The sequence below is a fragment of the Saccopteryx leptura genome, chromosome 8 (assembly GCF_036850995.1).
Source record: "Saccopteryx leptura isolate mSacLep1 chromosome 8, mSacLep1_pri_phased_curated, whole genome shotgun sequence".
Classification (NCBI taxonomy): Eukaryota; Metazoa; Chordata; class Mammalia; order Chiroptera; family Emballonuridae; genus Saccopteryx; species Saccopteryx leptura.
Genome location: NC_089510.1, coordinates 80,022,553 through 80,035,043, shown reverse-complemented (window position 1 = coordinate 80,035,043; position 12,491 = coordinate 80,022,553). Strand labels below are relative to the sequence as shown.

Here is a 12,491-nt window from a genome sequence, read left to right as displayed (position 1 = left end):
AAAACAGTGATGTGATTATTCACATATTTAAGATTTAAAGTACAGTGTTTCTATTTTTTTAATGAAAGACACATGAGCAAGAAGAGAAGCTGTGGATTACTGTTTTGCTATTTTCTGGTTTGCAGGCTTTTTTTTTCTCTTGATGTGGTGTTGATTTGGCATTATGGTTACATGAATGGCTTCTTGAGCTATATGGTCTAGATTCAATCCTCTCCCTTATTACTCGCAGTTACTTATTCATCTAGCGCTGTTTCCATGCAATATATACTCGCTTACTAGTTTTTTTAAAAGGTGTTCATGTCCATGTAAAAATACCAATTTAATAAGCACATTTAATTTTTTATAAAATTGTAGATTACCTCATTTAATACAAATGAAATAATGTTATATTTCTGAGTATTATTAATTATTGGCACAGATTTTTAAGAACATAACTTCTTATATACTCTGATTAATATGTGAAATATTTAAATCACTTAAAATCACTTGCAGAAATACATGCTTGTTTCTAATATAAATATACATTTTATTTTGTGGGGACTTAGGTTGGAAGAAGCAGTTTACTAGTGGTTCAACATTGTGTTCTGCATTGTATTATTATTTGACTTTTAGCAGAAGGATTGCATATGAAAGCACTACCTTGAAAAGCCTTATCACTAATTAAAAGTTACTGTACTATTACATGTCTGCAGTATTTCTAGTATAGGACTCATATAATGTGATTTGACTAGTATATATTATTTCTGGCAGGCAATAATGAGAACACACTTGTGTATTCATAAAAATAGGGTTCGGAAGCTTTGGTTCAGAAGCTTTGGTTTCAATTCAAGAGTCTAAGGTTACCCCCCCCCCATCTTTTCTCTCATATTCCTACCCTTGCATATGCCCCACACATTTCCCAACCTCCCCTTTATCCTAGTTGATTAAAGTTCAGCATAGCCATCACCTTCCCTAAATCAGTGAGTCCAGTGCACAAAACAACAAAACCACAGGAACTTGAGTGGGTCTTTGCAACCTCCCCTATTTCCTTTCCAATTTTCTATAGCAAATGTTCATTATTTCTTGACTTAAGTGATATGGAAAAGCCATGGAATTACAACTTGTGCCTCTGTTTCTACTGTGAGGCCCTCTTTAATAATCTGGGTCCATTGGATTTTTGTTGTTGTTGTTTGTTTGTTTATGTTCTAATGTGAACATACCTCTGATAGTTTTCTATACCTTTATCTTATCAGTTATAAATGGTTAATTTTCTTGTTTCATAAGAAATTAAATCAAGGTTTACAACAAAATCATGGAATTTTTAAATTGTCCATAAATGTTTAAGTCATTTGGGACCCTCTTAACATTTATAAATATCATACAGACTACTATTTTTAATAAAGAAGTTTTGGAAAAGACTTCAAGTGTATGTATTAAATGGAATAAATAAAGTTAGCTATAGTTAGCTATAGGTGCAGGAATATATTGTGACAGTTGAAGACATTGACAATAACTTTTTAGAGTTATATTAATAATTTAAATATATTATGTTCAGTACATAGCAATTTAATATCTATTCAATAAAGGATATAATAAATTATTGATATTAGTTTTTAAGCTCTAATATATTTGTATTATCATTTTCAAAATCAAAACATTTTATATGTGACTAGTTTATATGCATGTATAATACTCGCATATTTTTTTTTAATTTTTTATTAATTTTACTAGGGTGACATCAATAAATCAGGGTACATATGTTCAAAGAAAACATGTCCAGATTATCTTGTCAATCAATTATGTTGCATACCCATCACCCAAAGTCAGATTGTCCTCTGTCACCTTCTATCTAGTTTTCTTTGTGCCCCTCCCCCTCCCCTTTTCCCTCTCCCTTTCCCTCCACCCCCTGTAACCACCACACTTTTATCAATGTCTCTTAGTCTCGCTTTTATATCCCACCTACGTTATGGAATAATGCATATTTTGTATACGTTTAGACACATATATTATTGGAACTCACATATTCTGATTCATAGAGCACTGGTGAAGTTTGTGTACTCCTTCAGGTCATTTCCTAGTTCAAATTGAGACTGAGAGGTTGCTGCTGCTGATTCTGGCATACCTAATTTTTTACATCAAGTATATTGTGTTTGCATAAATTTTGAACAGGCAGAGCCATTAACAAGTTCCTAAATTATTCTAGTTTGACTGCCAGCTAAGCTCCTCACTACTTTTGCTTTTGACAAGGTTATTTGTAGAAGAGGAGTGCCCCTTTTCTTTGGAGAACTGTCATGTCCATTCATCATGAGACTGTTCTGTATAAGCTTCCAATCTTTGCTTTCTGGTAACAGTCTAAACAGCATTTGTGATATCTAAGATCTACTCAAAAATCTGCTTAGTGCCAACATGATGGATGGTGTACTTTGCACTTCTTTGTAATTCATTGTGCACTGGAAAGGTGACATTGTTTACCCCATCATAATGACAGGTGGGTCAGTAAAAGGGTCCTAAGGAGACTTGTCCTGTCAGATGCAAAGTGCATATTAAAATGGATATATAAATAATTTAGCATGAGTGAAATTAGTGTTAGTAAATAAACAGTAATTTATCTTTTTATTAAAAGGTAAAAATCAACCATAGTGTCATAATGTTAAAGACAATGGTAGTGAGGGTTGACACTATCTAGTCGGTTTTATAAACAGACTATATAACTTTATACAATTCCTGTGCAATTCTTTCTCTTGTCCTTTATGAAACACACACAGATGCAGAAAAGCAGAGGGAACAATTATTATTTAACATGGGTTGGTCAAATTGGGTCAGCCATGTTCCTAATTTAAATAGGGATTTTTTTTCCCAAGGCATTTTATGGATTTTAGAGTTTTCTTTCTGTTAAGAATTATTTTATATTTGAATGACAAGCCAAAAATCGCTACTTTATGTAGAAATTTATTTTTACCAACTCATTAACTGTGCATAAAACATTGTTATCAATACAATTATCACTTCCCCTTTCCTCAGAGAACCCAGATAAGCATCCTTGCTTGTCAGTTCAGGAGCCCAAACAAGCTCCCGTCCTTATCAATTGCACAACTGTGGGTTGGTCTCTTCAGTTCTGTAAACCTTAATGTTCTTATTTGTACAAGGGGAATAATGATAGTATCAAGTGGTTTTTGAGGGGAAGAAAATATTATATATAAGACATGTAACATCTTATGGGACTTAAAAAGCACTCAATAAATGTTAGCTATTGTTATTATTATTACCTGGTATAAATAAGACACATTCAAATGGTGTATATTAGGATAATAACAGAACTATCTATAAGATTTGGAAGTACAAATTTTTACTCTATTGTCTGAATATAATCTTTCTGTCTAATATAATCTTCTGTTTAACATAACAAATATTAATCATCAGGGGGAAATTGCCTTGAGAATTATAAATATATATTAATCTAAAATAAATCCCTGGTCATTTTTTTTTTGTATTTTTCTGAAGTAGGAAGCGGGAAATCAGAGAGACAGACTCCTGCACGTGCCCAGCCGAGATCCACCTGGCAAGCTCACTAGGGGGTGATGCTCTAATCATCTGAGGCATTGCTCCATTGCAACCAGAGCCACTCTAACAACTGAAGTGGAGGCCATGGAACCATCCTCAGTGCCTGGGCCAACTTTACTCCATTGGTGCCTTGGCTGAGGGAGAGGAAGACAGAGATATAGAAAAAGGAGAGGGGGAAGGGTGGAGAAGCAGATGGGCACTTCTCCTGTGTGCCCTGGCTGAGAATCAAACCTGGGACTTCCACACACCAGGCCGATGCTTTACCACTGAGCCAACCGGCCAGGGCTATATTTTTTTTATTGAAAACAAACTAAAAAAAGCTAGGAGTGAACGATGTTATTTTTGAATGCAGAGTTACAAATTATGTCAAGTTGGGCCCAAAGAGTGTTCTTATCTTTATTTTGTAAACTATAGACAATAGGTTAACATATGAAATCTGAACACTGTCAAATATTTAGGTAAAATGTCTTAAAGGGTAAAAATATAATCACTGCATAAATCTTTGAGTAACTTACAGTCAGATGTCTATTTTCTCATGGATAAAAAAAACTTTGTCTTTCTGTTTTATTTTTAATGTTCTCAAACAAAAGCAAACTTACCAGTGTTATTGCATAAGGCAAAGCAACATGCATTGGCTTTGAAGGATTTCTGTTATTGATAAAAATATTAAAAGGTAAATGAGTGGAATGGAATTGTGTTATTGTCTGAGTATGAAGATGAAGCTTCTGTTTCATTAACAGAGAAATGTAACCTTGGGGCAGTTTTTCGATGTTGAAAATGACTTTGCATTTCATTTGTCTTCCTTTTATTTTTTTCTCTTGAAATTCATCTTTTTTTATTAACAATGAACATTTTTGAGATAAATGGCTACGAATACAATTATATATAATGTTATTTTTAATTACATTAATCCCTTTGTCCAAGTACCATCTATTGCTGATATCATAAGCTTTATGAACTGAATTGATAAAACAACTTTATAATTTCTGCTAATTTGAGGATAATTATGATGGGACTGGTTTCCACATACATATTTCAGGTATATATATTAAGGTATATATTTTTCCAGTATTTAAAATTTAGACAGAAGCAATTACAAATAAAGAAGTGATTTAACACAACATATCATTCACAGTTAAATATTTGTTAGGTTACTCTTCTACCTAGAAAAGAGAACAAAAACATATGAAATAAAAAGTTTAAAAACAAAGATATCCAAATTAGAGCAAATATGGACTTTTTAGTGAAAAGGTGTTTGACTACCGACTTCTAAGTTGATTAAAGTTATTAGTAAAGTTTTTGAATCTGTATAATTGTGTTATTTGACAAAAAATTCTAGCCTGACCAGGCGGTGGCGCAGTGGATAGAGCATCGGACCGGGAAATACAGAGGACCCAGGTTCGAAACCCTGAGGTCGCCAGCTTGACTGCAAGTTTACCAGCTTGAGGGCGGGGTCACTGGCTTGATTGTGGGATCTGAGACATGACCCCATGGTCACTGGTTTGAGCCTAAAGGTAGTTGGCTTGAAGCCCAAGGTCACTGGCTTGAGCAAAGGGTCTCTTGCTCTGCTGGAGCCCCCTGTCAAGGCACATATGGGAAAGCAATCAATGAACAACCAAGGAGCTGCAATAAAGAATTGATGCTTTTCATCTCTCTCCCTTCCTGTCTGTCTGTCTCTATCTGTCCTTCTCTCTGTCTGTTTCTCTGTCTTGTCACACAGACACACACACACACACACACACACACATCAAAATTTTAGGCCAGCTGTTTTATTTTTACTTTTGATATGATTTAAACCATACCACTTATGAAATTAAGTGGTAATGTAACATTCTTAGCAAATTCAATTTGTATTTAATTTCCGTAAAATGCTAGTATTTAAACTTGTAATTAACAAGTAATATTTATTTTACTTGAGAACTAGAAGGACCTGTACAAAGTTGATCCTTAGGTTTATACATTATTTTGATACACAAATCTAATTGATTTTAAAAGGCAGAATTCTTTCATATTACTTTTACTGCCTCCAGGAAGAATTCTCTTGAATGAATTTACAACTCTTTCAATATCCTTGCTTCATAAGTTGACAATCATTTCTTAAATAAAGTGCTCTGTGATTATTAATCTGTTTTTTATATTTTATTTAAAAAAATTATTTTAGAGAGAGGCAAGGAGAAAGAGATGGAGAGACAGAAACATTGAGCCATTCCTTTATGTACCAAGACCAAGGATTGAACCTGCAACCTTGTCGTTTTGGGACAACGCTCTAACCTTCTGAACTAACTGACCAGTGTCATATTTTAATTTTATATTGAAAGATTAACTGACCAATATAGAATTTAGCCAGCTGAGTGTCACTAATATAACAAGAATCATTCAACATTCAGCAAATACATACTAATGCCTGTTATATGCCAATCACAAGGGGCAAAGTAGTTAATAAGAGAGTTTTTGACATAGTCCAAATATAGCTGGCAGTCTAACAAAAGAAACTGGCAGTTAGGTAAACAATTACACAACTCCATGACCCAATATTGCTAGCTCAATACACTAACAAGTTATTTAAATATCTTAAACTTCAGTTGCCTCATGTAAAAATGGGCTGAGGCCCTGACCAGCTGACTCAGTGGTAGAACATCGGCCCAGCATGTGTAAGTCCTGGGTTCAATTCCCTGCCAGGGCACACAGGAGAAGTGCCCATGTGCTTCTCCACCCTTCCCTTTCTACTTTCTGTCTCTCTCTTCCCCTCCCATAGCCAAGGCTCCATTGGAGCAAAGTTGTCCCAGGTGCTGAAGATGGTTTTATGGCCTCCACCTCAGGTACTAGAATGGCTCCAGTTGCAATGGAGCAATGCCCCAGATGGGCAGAGCATTGCCCCCTACTGGGCTTGCCAGGTGGATCCCGGTTGGGTACATGTGGGAGTCTGTCTCTCTGCCTCCCCGCTTCTCACTTCAGAAAAATCTTCCTCCCCCCAAAAAAAGAGTAAGGAATGCAAGTTTGTAATTTCCACTTTGGGCAACTGCTCAGGTTCCCATCTTAGAGAGAACCCTGATTACAAGTGCCATTTTTAACAACTGGTTCCCCAAACTCAACAAAAAATTAAGTATCGGTTCTGCTGAACTGGTGCAAACCGCTGAATCCCACCACTGCCTACAATTTCATAGTACTCAGCATGCTTTTGGTAGCCAATTACAGCAAGGATACAATATTAGGGTGGGTAGGTTAGCGCCAAGAACAGTGGCATTTGGTAGAAAGTAAAAGTGCACTCATTCTACTTCAAACCCCATTATACTTTCCATCCAGGGTCACAGAGGCAACTCAAGTATCAATAATAATATTGCAAGGGATAGGGATAAAAAATTTTTTTCTGATTTATTTCTATAATAAAAAGGGAAGTTCCATGGTAGAGTTTATCTCCTAAACAAAACTAAAGGAAGTTTAAGAATTTCCTCAAATTTTGTCAGTTACAGGGATGGGCAGAAGTAGGTTTATAGTTGTAATATAAAAACAGAATACAATAGTTAATAACTCACAACTGTAAACCTAGCTCGGTCCACCCCTGCATATACTTTTCTGGGACAGTTCTGGCTCCTAGAAGAGTTTTTCAAAATATCTGCTGAGCTTCCTTCCTTGTCCTCAAGTAGCTGGAACTGGTGCACCAGCTCCCTGCCTGTATGTTCACGACAATGACCCTGTTTCCCCATTGCCCTCCGACCTCACCCCAGGGGAGATAATTGAGTCATTCCAGGATGCTCAACTCTGGAGCAATTAACCAGAGCTGCTCCTGCTGTTATTGATTTGTTTAAAAGAGGCTTATTCTTAGTTTACTCTAGAGAAACGAAGTAAATAGGTTAAACATGGGGAAAGTTATAAAGTTACAGAAATTCTTATAATCAGTTATCACTGTTGGTCATAAAAATAAAAGGGGAGTAAGATAAATCACTATTATACTAATATATTTTATGCATTCTCACTTCTTCTGTTTCTAGGATTTGTAGACCAAATGATGCTATAGCCTTATAGCCTATAAACCTTCTTTTTGCATAAATGATTTCCTTTTTCCTCAGTGCTGACTAACAAACATACTCTCACCTCTCTCAGCTACACATCCACCAGCTGTTTTAATTACGGTATTGAGTACCACCTAATGTTGCTGCTTTCTTTATTATTTTTTTTTAAATTTTTAAATTTTTTATTTTTTACAGAGACAGAGAGTGAGTAAGAGAGAGGGATAGACAGGGACAGACAGACAGGAACGGAGAGAGATGAGAAGCATCAATCATTAGTTTTTCATTGCACGTTGCAACACCTTAGTTGTTCATTGATTGCTTTCTCATATGTGCCTTGACCGCGGGCCTTCAGCAGACCGAGTAACCCCTTGCTGGAGCCAGCGACCTTGGGTTCAAGCTGGTGGGCTTTTCCTCAAACCAGATGAGCCCGCACTGAAACTGGCGACCTCGGGGTCTCAAACCTGGGTCCTCTGCATCTCAGTCCGATACTCTATCCACTGCGCCACTGCCTGGTCAGGCCTGCTTTCTTTATTGATAGATTTCCTGAAATTCCATCCTTATCTAATCCCCACCCCCATAAGAACCCCAGTAACATCTTATTTTAAAATTCAAAAGTCATGCTTTCCATCTTAACATATGTGATATCTTTGTTTCATGTGTAAAGGACGTTATCTTCTCAGAATTTGTACCTTCCTCAGTGGAAAAGCTGCTCAGTTCAGGGTATGGCTTCTCATCATTTGGATGTGATATCCTTAGCAATGCCTTCCCTGAATTCCATATCAAAATAATTCCTTATCACTCTCCCTGTATACTTTCTGTATTATTCCTTCTATATTTTCTTTAGGACAGAGCATAACTGAAAATCTTCTGAATTGTTAGTATCTTTTTTGGTATTTTCATTGTGGATGTCTCAGTAACAGAAAGTAAGCACAGTACAAAGCCACTTTTTAGAATTCATTTTTCTCTATACTTTCAGAAACTAAAATATTACCTGATCCATTTGGTTAGGGAAAATAACAACTACAGTTAAAAAAAATTCTCTCTTTAATACCTTCTCTTCCTTGAACTTCCATAATTCTGTTTTCTCCTTATTTTTCCTCTACCTCTATACATATCATGGATTTTATTATTTCTTTTAAAAAAGATATAACTTTAGCTTTTAAAATGATCATTTAATATAAATGGGTAAAGGGAAAATACTCTAGCTTGTTATTTTTTTTAATTTTGATGAAATAATGCAAATCAGTATCTAAATATTCTCTATGGGCTTATTTGTGAGATTTGGGACAATTTAAAAATATTTTTCCCTGACAATCTACATTTTATTAATCTTGTATGGAATCTTACTCTAAACTTACGTAATTTTGTCTACTAACTTTGGAGACTATAAATCTTAAAATATGGAAATATAATCCTGACTGAACTGTTCTGAACTTTGGTTAGATTTCTATATTACAATTTTCAACTTAATTTTATTACCATTTAAATGGATGTGTACATATTATATTATTTTTTAAAATTGCAATTATGTTAAATATTTACTGTATACTAAGACATTGTATTTAGTATATCATTATAGCAGATATTTATTTCATCAAGTGTTTGTTAAAGGAAAAAATGTGATAAATTTGACAAGCCAACTCTTTATTTGGTCGCTTTAATCAGACACAGCAAAATGCTTAATGCTGAATTTAGTTGGCATATGCTAATATTTTACACAGACCAATGTTCTTTCTGATTGTTTAGAAATCCACTTTAACTCATTATTACTTGTACTGTTTCAGTGACTAAATACTTTAAATAGCTAAATATTACTTTACATATTAGTGATTTAAATGAACAATTATTTAATATCAAACTATTACATATTTTCTAGAAATTCCTCCTTATGAAAATTTCTATCTAATTGGTCTTGGTTAGACAGAACACTGTTTAAAGAAGGAGTCTGAAAAACTGCTTGGTTAGTGATGTCTGCCACCAAGGGTGGGGACGTGGGGAAGGTGCTGCATAGACTTTTATGCTTCAGCACACTGTGGTTTTCCTGATAATGTCCATGAGGAATTTCCCTTGCATTAACTTGAAAAAAAAGTAGTAATACAATTCTAACAACCTCTCTAACAATCTCTGAATATTGAATTTTTCATAAGTATTCATATACTCATGCTATAAAGAAAGGACAAGGGTAAACATCAGAGATCATTTGACTTTATAAGTTTTTAATAAGCATAAGTACTTTAATTTGAATAATATTCAAAGACTAGATTATATAAGATAGAAGTAAATTTCTAAAGTTAAACTTGTATTGAGATGAATGATACTTCTGATAATGTATTTTGTCAGTGTGAGAACTGCTTGGGTTTACCATTTCTAATACTAAGGAGAAAATTACTGTTTTAGTCAAAGCAGGCTTTTCAAACATTCTGTACATTCAGAATCTCTCAAAGAGGAACTAGGAGGATTCATAGTGATGATTGATTTGGTTGAAAATGTCAAGTCTGAAAAATTTCAAAGCATCTATCATTTCCTTAGCATGTATAATTTTTGCTACTCTAAGATAGAAGGGAAACATGGCACTGGATTATTCCTCATGTGGAGCCCGGCCACCCACAGGTGGATGTCCCAGGGACACTTCTCTGATGTAGTTTTTATGATTGTTCTATTTATTTCTTTTAACTGACTACAGGAAATTATTTATTCATTTCTATCTTCTGTTGTTTCTGCTCAAGATATTTCTCCATTTTTGTATAGAATCATAGAACCACTGATATAATAGAATTACTTTTTAATATTTTGATTTTTAGTCATTGTCAATTGTCTGGTTTATGATTCCCTCTAATCGCATAATTTGCTATAGGTAGAAGATAATTGTATTTTAATGTTTAGTGTTTGTTTCTAAACAACTGATCTTCCTCTCAGCTTTTTCTTTTTTAAATTTTTTTTCTCTTGATTTGTGAGAGAGAGAAAAACATCAATTTGTCATTCCATTTATTTATGCATTCATTGGTTGATTCTTATATATGCCCTGATCAGGGATGAATCCCACAACCTTGGTGTATCGGGATGATGCTCTAAGCAACTGAGCTACCTGGCCAGAGCATCAACTCTTTCTGTATGGCCCACCACTCTCTGTTTCACCTGGATATTTTTTTTTACCAAGTATAAAATATTTGGTATTCTATCTGAATGGTTGCTGTTTTTATAAGTAATTTTGCTCTTAGTTCAAAAATTAACATATCATTTAGAAAAAGTTAATGTGGGACTTTTTATATTTCTCTCTGGTTTAAAAAAAAGTTAAAACAGTACTAGTTCCATTTTAATTGTACCTGTCAGTATTTTCTCCTATATGTCAGTGAAGTCCATAATGGGAAAACAAGGCACACAGAATGAATAGTTCAACAGGTACATAGGTTCCTGCTCAATTGACAGTTCCCAAAGGGATTAGTTGTGTGTTGCTTAATCCTTGGTATTTGGAGATAAATTAATCATAGTAGCCCAACCAGTTGAGTAGCCTATTTTCTGGTGTGACAGAATGCATGCAATAAGAGGTTCATTGCTGCAGCTACAATGTGTGGGAAGAACTGGCTTGACATTTTATCATCTCATTCTATATTGATTTGTGTCTAAGAAAAATTCAGTGTGCTTTCTTCAACTATGATTTGCAGCTAGCCTGAAGGTAAATAAGAAAGACATTCACAGAGGACCTGGTTCAGAAGCATCCTTTGAAGGCAGTAAATATATTTTTATTATCACCTGTCAAACCAGTAGAACATTGAGACTTCTGTAATTACTGACTTTTAATGCATAGACTCAAAGTGCATAAGCCAAAATAAATTAAAATAATGATACCTGTGTTGAGGAATATTTTTGTGGAAAAATATACCCAATTAAATATTAAAGTGCTTTAATCTATTTTGACATGTGCTGTTTGTAGAAGATAAGTTGAAGAATACTTTAATTGAAACTGCCATTGTTGATGCAAGTTATTGTTATTTTACAATAATGTAAATGTAAATGCCTTTTAAAGAGTTGGCATTTTTGCCTGACCTGTTGTGGCGCAGTGGATAAAGTGTCAACCTGGAAACGCTGAGGTTGCTGGTTCAAAACCCTGGGCTTGCCTGGTCAAGGCACATATGGGAGTTGATGCTTCTTGCTCCTCCCCCTTCTTTCTCTCTCTCTCTCTTCCCTCCCTATAATGAATAAATAAAATCTTAAAAAAAAAAAAAAGAGTTGGCATTTTTGTAGCTGCCTTATCTTTTTGGTATGCACAGAAACAAAAAGTTGCAGCCTGGTCTATACCTCTGAGACCAATGTGATTTCCCCCAAAACTCTCTTACATAAGAAAAATATGGTTATTAATATAACCAATTGAGTATTAGCCCTGTTTTAAGATCCTATCAGTGAATCACAAATAATTAGAAGGTAGCTTAAAATTTTAAACAAAGTATGAATTATTTCATTTTTTAATGTTAGCAATAATATATAGTATATAATCATTTTAAAAATCAAGGCTTTAAAATTATAGATCAATAGTTATGTATATTGTAATGGTATTTGCAAACTCAAAAGTTATATTAATAGAGTACTGATTTAACCACATTTTGATTGGAACAGATTTATAATAAAAAACCATTCTGACAGAAGTGTTTTTAACAATTAGGTTTTCTTGGCAAATCTGTTTGAAAGTACAGCTTCACTTCTTAACTTTTCCACGATATTTTATGCTCTCTAATCATTTTAATTGAAGACAGATAAGCCAAAGGTGTATGTTGAACACCTGAATGAGATTGGGTGCACCAGAAAATTCCCTTGTACTACTGAATAAAATGTACATATGAGTTTATAGGTCCTGTAGGGTCATTAAGAGATACAGAAACAGATGTCTCTGGGATTCAAAGACATGAAAGCCACATATAACTGAGCACCAAAGAAATACAAGTCATC

General features: G+C 34.4%; 1 protein-coding gene across 6 annotated transcripts in view; it reads left to right on the top strand.

The window, feature by feature from the left end:
• Positions 1-12,491, top strand: part of NAALADL2 (N-acetylated alpha-linked acidic dipeptidase like 2) — a 1,156,801-nt gene that overhangs the window by 519,658 nt on the left and 624,652 nt on the right. The gene's annotated exons all lie outside the window — the stretch shown is intronic.